We start from the raw sequence: 8,063 nt of genomic DNA, 5'->3' as shown, positions 1-8,063 counted from the left end.
CCATTCATGGTTACAACACCCCACAGATGGACATTTTCTTTAGTCTTTTTCTGTGTGTGTGTCTGCAATCATCTGACCATTTTCCTGGGGCTTGAAGATCCACTTCCAGGATGGCTCACTCACATGGTTCTTGGCAGGATCTCTTGGTTCCTCACTGACTTTGGCAGAAGGTTTTGGTTCCTTGCATATTGGCCTAAAAGGGCATCCTGAATGTTCACACGACATGGCAGCCGGTTTCAGCAGGGAACGTGATTTAAGAGAGAGAGCAAGAAGAAAGTTACAATATCTTACTATGACTTACCCTTGAAAGTAACCTACCACTTCTGCCTTATTCCACTGGTCACACCAACGAACCCAGATACAAAGTAGGAGGAAACTGTATAGGGGCGTGAATATTATAAGGCTGGGAACATTGAGGGCATCTTTGAAGCTGGCTAGCAGAGCTAGTTTGTAATCTGGAGCTGCTTTGGGGGTTTTCAAAAACTGCCGTTAGGGCATACCTTTTTTTATGTCTTTGTAGCCTGGCCTCTGAAGAGAAATCATTTCATGTCCCTTTTCACTGTGTCTCACCTGCCTCTTTAAGATCTCAGACTTTCTTCTAGTTCTATTTTAATGATACTATTTTTCTTTGTTTGTTACTATTCTGAAAATTTTCCAATTCTGCGAATAAGACTCAGGCATCTTTTTCAAACCACTCCCATTTCTTCCTAATTTATATATTCTTAAATATTTATTTATTTATTTAATTTTGGGCTGTGTTGGGTCCCAGCTGCGGCATGCAGGCTCTTCGTTGCGGTGCACAGGCTTCTCTCTCTAGTTGTGGCATGCAGGCTCTAGAGTGCATGGGCTCTGCAGTTGCAGCACAGGCTCTCTAGTTGTGGCTTGCATGCTCAGTAGGCATGGTGCACGTTCTTAGTTGCCCCACAGCATGTGGGATCCCATTTCCCCATCAGGGATCGAACCCATGTCCCCTGAATTGGAAGGTGGATTCCCAACCACTGGACCACCAGGGAAGTCCCCCATTTCTTCCTAATTTCTAAAGCATATCTGATTTCTAGATTTAGAATGTTCCAGAAACATCCCTGTTAAATCACTTTCTTAGGCTTTGTTGCCTTATTTTCAGGATTGTTTCTTTACCTTAAGAAAGAAGATAAAATAGTATTTTTATTATAACAGCTTCCTCCATTGTTAGTTGTTCATTGATAAAAACTATCACTCTTCCCTTGGTGAAATAATAGTTTGGGTCTCATATCTAAAACTACCATCAGAATCTGTGTATTAAAGACAGTCTGTGTTATAGTGGTGAGAGGGTGAGTTTTGAGGCCATAGGCAAAGCTGCATGACTCCTAAAGTGAACCCTTTCACAGATTTCTCCTTGGCCCTGAGTATAGTTTAAAGCAGAATAAGAAGGAAAATTATCAGGGCAGCTGAATTACACCTGCCCATTGAGGGCCTGCACTAGGAATTTAAAACTAAGACTCCACCCATTAGTATCATGGCCCTTATGGAACTTTGTTGCCTTTGGATTTAAGTCATGAAGATATTTTCTAATAATTTATCCAAACATTTCACATTCATGAAATTATTTATTTTAGCGATAATGTAAAGTTTATAGCATAACGTTAAATTTAATTAAACCTTCAAAACAATGTAAATAGACATTACAATTAAAATAAAACTATGGCAGGATGTACCTGATGGTCAGCAGGGAAAACTTGTTCTACAATTATTTTATAATTGAGCTATAAAATTAGTTCAAATACTACACTTGTTTTTTCAGTACTTATCAATAAAAATTACAGAGTTTTCTCATTTGAAGATTGTAATTCATGATTGAACATAATGAGGAGTCCTTAATGGGGGATGTGCCTTTTCTTAAATGTCCCATTTTTATAACTCTGGACCCTCAACATTCTTCAAATGCAGCACTCGTTTTCCTGCTCTCGTTTCGTCAGTTTGAAGGCTAATTTGTTAGCTTTCTTCTCTGCTCTCTGTTCCCTGTGCTCTTCTTTTATAACTTGCTTTCTTGCTCTTTTATTTTCTTTGCTTTCATTTTTAGAACGTGGTTGAGTTGATACCTTAAGTAGATCATTGCCATTAATCATCTGCATTTATTAACTTGTTTTGCTGTGAGTCCTTTCTCTGGTAAGCCATTGAGAGGTATTCCTGTCCTATTAAATACTTGGATTTGTTTGGGCTTTGGTTAATATTTGATAAGCTAAGGATGGTTGAATAAATGTGAGCATGTGCTACAAATGAATTCACAATCCCACTTCTCTTTTGCTTCTTCTAGAACTAGAGAAACCATCTCTTCTTCCTCAGACTCATCAATATCATTAACTGGCAGACCTTCATCCTCAGAGTCTTAAAGTGTATTCAACTTCATACAATTCTCTGCCTTCTCTTTGCATTCGTCATTAAAAACTTCATGTAACCGATTGCTATCTATTGATACATGAATGGAATCCTCCAATTTGGCATTATCTGGCACTCCAATCTTGTTATTATCTTAATTGCTCATAAAACTTCTCAAACTGCTCATGTAGGGTCAGCTGCTCATTTCTTCTCGCGACTGAGGAAGTAATAGAATTCTCTATGAAGTGACCTTTTATTTCTTCTTCCTAAAAAAATGGCTTCCTATACTTCACGAGGTTTGCACAGGCAGACGAAATCATCTTCATTTGCGAACGGGCTTTAAAAATCATAGTCATCGGGCTTCCCTGGTGGCGCAGTGGTTGAGAGTCCGCCTGTCGATGCAGGGGACACGGGTTCGTGCCCTGGTCCGGGAGGATCCCACATGCTGCGGAGCGGCTGGGCCCGTGAGCCATGGCCACTGAGCCTGCGCGTCCGGAGCCTGTGCTCCACAACGGGAGAGGCCACAACAGTGAGAGGCCTGTGTACCACAAAAAGAAAAAAAAAAAAAAAAATCATAGTCATCATTCCTCCCTATCACTTTCCTTCCCATCCATATCTTTCCACTCACTGCCATTTTCAGCTTTAGATTTCTTTCCATCTATTCCCTCTTCGTCTCTTGTTCCTCATCAGCCTGAAGGATAAAATCATTTTCACATCATCACCAAGAGCTGCAACAACGTCAGGATCCAAATCCAGTTGAGGACCCAAAATAGCAGCTGTTCTATTTACCAATTCAATACCTTCCTTAAATTCTGATGCAAACTCTGATTAAGGAAAAGTAAATCCATGGCCTAGAATTATTAAAGTTTCCTCTTTCTCATCTCTCCTGTTACGCTGAAGGTATTTTGAATTTAAGCCCATAGGGCCCAGGTGATTCTTTCAAGTGCCGTAGGTAGTTATAATCATTGTCAAAGAACTCTTCATAACTTCCTCTGTTTTGCTCACGTTCTTCATTTATTTCGTGTAGGCAACAGAACCCTCTGGGGTGCATTTTCATTTGCTACTAAAGACTCTGTGACTCAAATGGACCATGTGGAAAAGACACAGTTTTCCTCTCTCTAAAGAGCTTTCCCCCCCATTCTGTTGCTGTGTGGGGCTCACACCAAGAACAGTGACCTGAGGGTCCCAGAGCAGGTGACACATCTTGGAAGTGGACAAGGCCTACCTAGTAGCCACGTCTTAAGGCCATGCCATACATCTACTCTTGGACTTCACACTGCAGGTCTGAAGAATTGGCTCAGAGACACAATAAAAGCTGCAAATATTATTCCACCCAACAATGCCGAAAAACACTTAATCCCTGCCTCAGCTACACCTGCAAGGTCAGCCAAAGCTGCCAAAAGAGTCTCAAGTTACCTGTCTGACTCTGTGCCCCACTCAGGCTTGAAAACCCACATGGCCTAACACAGTAAAGCCCCAGCCTTGATCAAAACACTGGTTTCCCATGATATTTTGTCCCCTCCCTCATCCATTTCTTATTTATTTCTCAAGGTTGCCTGCCCGTTTACCAAGATGTTGGAGTCTGAGTGGATCAATAAGTACTTCATCCCTTCTCCCCATCCTGAGTCTGGAACCAATATAGAGACAGATGTAGGCTCCCAAGAGAAGAAACTAATCACTTAATATATCACTTTTATTAAAAAGAAAGCTGATTTCTAGAATCAGAGAACTCCAGAGATTGTCCTTTTAAATTAAACTCTTAGTCTCTGGCTTCCATGTGTTCACTGAGTGTTGTTTCTACCTTATTTAACCCCAAAATGAAACTTATTCTCTTCATAATATAGGCCTCCACTAGTTGTTATTTGTTCATTAATAAGTCTACTAATTTTGCCTAGTTAAATAACAATTTGGATTTCTTAAGATCTATGGCCAAATAGGTATGCACCCCCAATTTAGACATGGTTACCCACCTTGCCACTGGCACAGCTGACAAGCACAAGCGTCACTCTTATGGCAGGTCCCTTACTCCATCACAGAGAGCTGTGCATGGCTCCTGAGGTCAGGTTGTCACTGAAAGAGGAATGGCTTATATTGAATGGCCCAGTTGATTCCCCCAAACTTTCCAGTCAGGTACATCATTCCTCACCTGGTTGGAGCAGAAGTCAGAAAGGTTAGTTACTTCAGTAGATGCACTTCTACATAAAACCTGAAGCCAGGTAAATGGAACTCCCTCCCAGTAGATATATATCCTCTGTCCATCAATATGTGAGAGGTAATTTCAGTGCCCCCCAGTCCACCCCCACTTTTAAGGCTGAGGTATTTAGTTAGCTCAGAGGCAGCTGATTCAGAAGACAGAGCAATCATCAGAGGAAAGTACCAGTAGCACGTCTAGTCTCATCCCTGATGATAATTGTTTCTGCTATATAGGTAACCTACTAGTCAGTGAAGACGTTCAGATTTGGATAACAGAAAGTTTAGTTACAAAGGTCAAATCAAATTTCCTCCATTTAAATTTCATGATTTTTCCCTTCCAGTCTGAATTATAGAACAGAAAATGGAAATGACCATTTGTTAGCATTCTTCATGCCACTGAAGAATGTTCCTACCATATTATGTGGAGGCTGGGTGTAAATTAGAGGATATGCTCCCACTTTGTTTTATGAGGCATTGACATATCTGTCTTATATTTTTAATTTTCTATAGAGATAACAATCTGAGAATTGCTTGAGAATGTTTGAGAATGATGCAAAAAAAGAATCTTGGGTTAGGCTTGGAAACAAATATAATTTAGAATATAATGTAGTCCATAAGAAAATGTGTTGATTTACATGTTTATATAACTGATTGTGACATTTGAAGTGATTATAATATAGCAGGTAGAGAGAAAATTATATCTTTGTAAATATAAGTCAGTGCATTAAGAGCAAGAAATTAGTATTGTGAAATTCCAAAATTAATTTGTTATATCAAATATGCACAGTATTCCTCTTCCCTCTTTTTTATTTTTGTCATCTAATGGATTAATTGTATACTTTTTTTGGAGTCCATTTTACCTCCATAGTTAGCTTATTAGCTGTAACTCTTGGCCATCTTACTTGCTAGGTTGTTTTAGAGTGTGTATTATACAGCTTTAACTTATCACAGTCTACCTCCGAGTGATAACCTATTTTACATACAGAATGAGAATATAAATATAATATACTTCCATTACTTTACTCTCTGCCTTTTTGCTACTGTCATCATACAGTTTACTTCTAGATATCTTATTAAGCACCTAATACATTGTCACCATTTTTACTTTGAATGGTTGATTATATTTGAAAGATTAATAATAATAAAATAATAATTTAAAAATTTTCTTTTTTTATTGAAGTGTAGTTGATTTACCGTGTTGTGCCCATCTCTGCTGTGCAGCACAGTGACTCAGTTATACACACGTATACATTCTTTTTTTTTTTAACATCTTTATTGGAGTATAATTGCTTTACAATGGTGTGTTAGTTTCTGCTTTACAACAAAATGAATCAGTTATATATATACATATGTTCTCATATCTCTTCCCTCTTGCGTCTCCCTACCTCCCACCCTCCCTATCGCACCCCTCCAGGCGGTCACAAAGCACCGAGCTGATCTCCCTGTGCTATGTGGCTGCTCCCCACTAGCTACCTACCTTAAGTTTGGTAGTGTATATATGTCCATGCCTCTCTCTCGCTTTGTCACAGCTTACCCTTCCCCCTCCCCATATCCTCAAGTCCATTCTCTAGTAGGTCTGTGTCTTTATTCCTGTTTTACCCCTAGGTTCTTCATGACATTTTTTTTTCTTAAATTCCATATATATGTGTTAGCATACAGTATTTGTCTCTCTCTTTCTGACTTACTTCACTCTGTATGACAGACTCTAGGTCCATCCACCTCATTACAAATAGCTCAATTTCATTTCTTTTTATGGCTGAGTAATATCCCATTGTATATATGTGCCACATCTTCTTTATCCATTCATCCGATGATGGGCACTTAAGTTGTTTCCATCTCCAGGCTATAGTAAATAGAGCTGCAATGAACATTTTGGTACATGACTCTTTGAATTATGGTTTTCTCAGGGTATATGCCCAGTAGTGGGATTGCTGGGTCATATAGTAGTTTTATTTGTAGTTTTTTAAGGAACCTCCATACTGTTCTCCATAGTGGCTGTACCAATTCACATTCGCACCAGCAGTGCAAGAGTGTTCCCTATTCTCCACACCCCCTCCAGCATTAATTGTTTCTAGATTTTTTGATGATGACCATTCTGACTGGTGTGAGATGATATCTCATTGTAGTTTTGACTTGCATTTCTCTAATGATTAATGATGTTGAGCATTCTTTCATGTGTTTGTTGGCAGTCTCTATATCTTCTTTGGAGAAATGTCTATTTAGGTCTTCTGCCCATTTTTGGATTGCGTTGTTTCTTTTTTTATTATTAAGCTGCATGAGCTGCTTATAAACTTTGGAGATTAATCCTTTGTCAGTTGCTTCATTTGCAAATATTTTCTCCCATTCTGAGGGTTGTCTTTTGGTCTTGTTTATGGTTTCCTTTGCTGTGCAAAAGCTTTTAAGTTTCATTATGTCCCATTTGTTTATTTTTGTTTTTATTTCCCTTTCTCTAGGAGGTGGGTCAAAAAGGATCTTGCTGTGGTTTATGTCATAGAGTGTTCTGCCTATGTTTTCCTCTAAGAGTTTGATAGTTTCTGGCCTTACATTTAGGTCTTTTATCCATTTTGAGCTTATTTTTGTGTATGGTGTTAGGGAGTGATCTAATCTCATACTTTTACATGTACCTGTCCAGTTTTCCCAGCACCACTTATTGAAGAGGCTGTCCTTTCTCCACTGTACATTCCTACCTCCTTTATCAAAGATAAGGTGACCATATGTGCTTGGGTTTATCTCTGGGCTTTCTATCCTGTTCCATTGATCTGTACTTCTGTTTTTGTGCCAGTACCATACTGTGTTGATTACTGTAGCTTTGTAGTATAGTCTGAAGTCAGGGAGCCTGATTCCTCCAGCTCCGTTTTTCATTCTCAAGATTGCTTTGGCTATTCGGGGTCTTTTGTGTTTCCATACAAATTGTGAAATTTTTTGTTCTAGTTCTGTGAAAAATGCTGGTGGTAGTTTGATAGGGATTGCATTGAATCTATAGATTGCTTTGGGTAGTAGAGTCATTTTCACAATGTTGATTCTTCCAATCCAAGAACATGGTATATCTCTCCATCTATTTTTATCATCTTTAATTTCTTTCATCAGTGTCTTATAATTTTCTGCATACAGGTCTTTTGTCTCCTTAGGTAGGTCTATTCCTAGATATTTTATTCTTTTTGTTGCAATGGTAAATGGGAGTGTTTTCTTGATTTCACTTTCAGATTTTTCATCATTAGTGTATAGGAATGCCAGAGATTTCTGTGCATTAATTTTGTATCCTGCTACTTTACCAGATTCATTGATTAGCTCTAGTAGTTTTCTGGTAGCATCTTTAGGATTCTCTATGTATAGTATCATGTCATCTGCAAACAGTGACAGCTTTACTTCTTTTCCGATTTGGATTCCTTTTATTTCCTTTTCTTCTCTGATTGCTGTGGCTAAAACTTCCAAAACTATGTTGAATAAGAGTGACAAGAGTGGGCAACCTTGTCTTGTTCCTGATCTTCTTTTTTAATATTCTTTTCCATTATGGT

General features: G+C 38.7%; 1 pseudogene; it reads right to left on the bottom strand.

Annotated features, from left to right (window-relative positions):
* Window positions 1-2,761: 2,761 nt before the first annotated feature.
* On the bottom strand, window positions 2,762-3,558 carry LOC137224113 (protein LTV1 homolog pseudogene; annotated as a pseudogene).
* Between the last annotated feature and the right edge of the window lie 4,505 nt (window positions 3,559-8,063).

This window comes from Pseudorca crassidens, chromosome 4, assembly GCF_039906515.1.
Source record: "Pseudorca crassidens isolate mPseCra1 chromosome 4, mPseCra1.hap1, whole genome shotgun sequence".
Classification (NCBI taxonomy): domain Eukaryota; kingdom Metazoa; phylum Chordata; class Mammalia; order Artiodactyla; family Delphinidae; genus Pseudorca; species Pseudorca crassidens.
The sequence above is the reverse complement of the archived record's forward strand: the minus strand, read 5'-3'. Positions and strand labels throughout refer to the sequence as shown.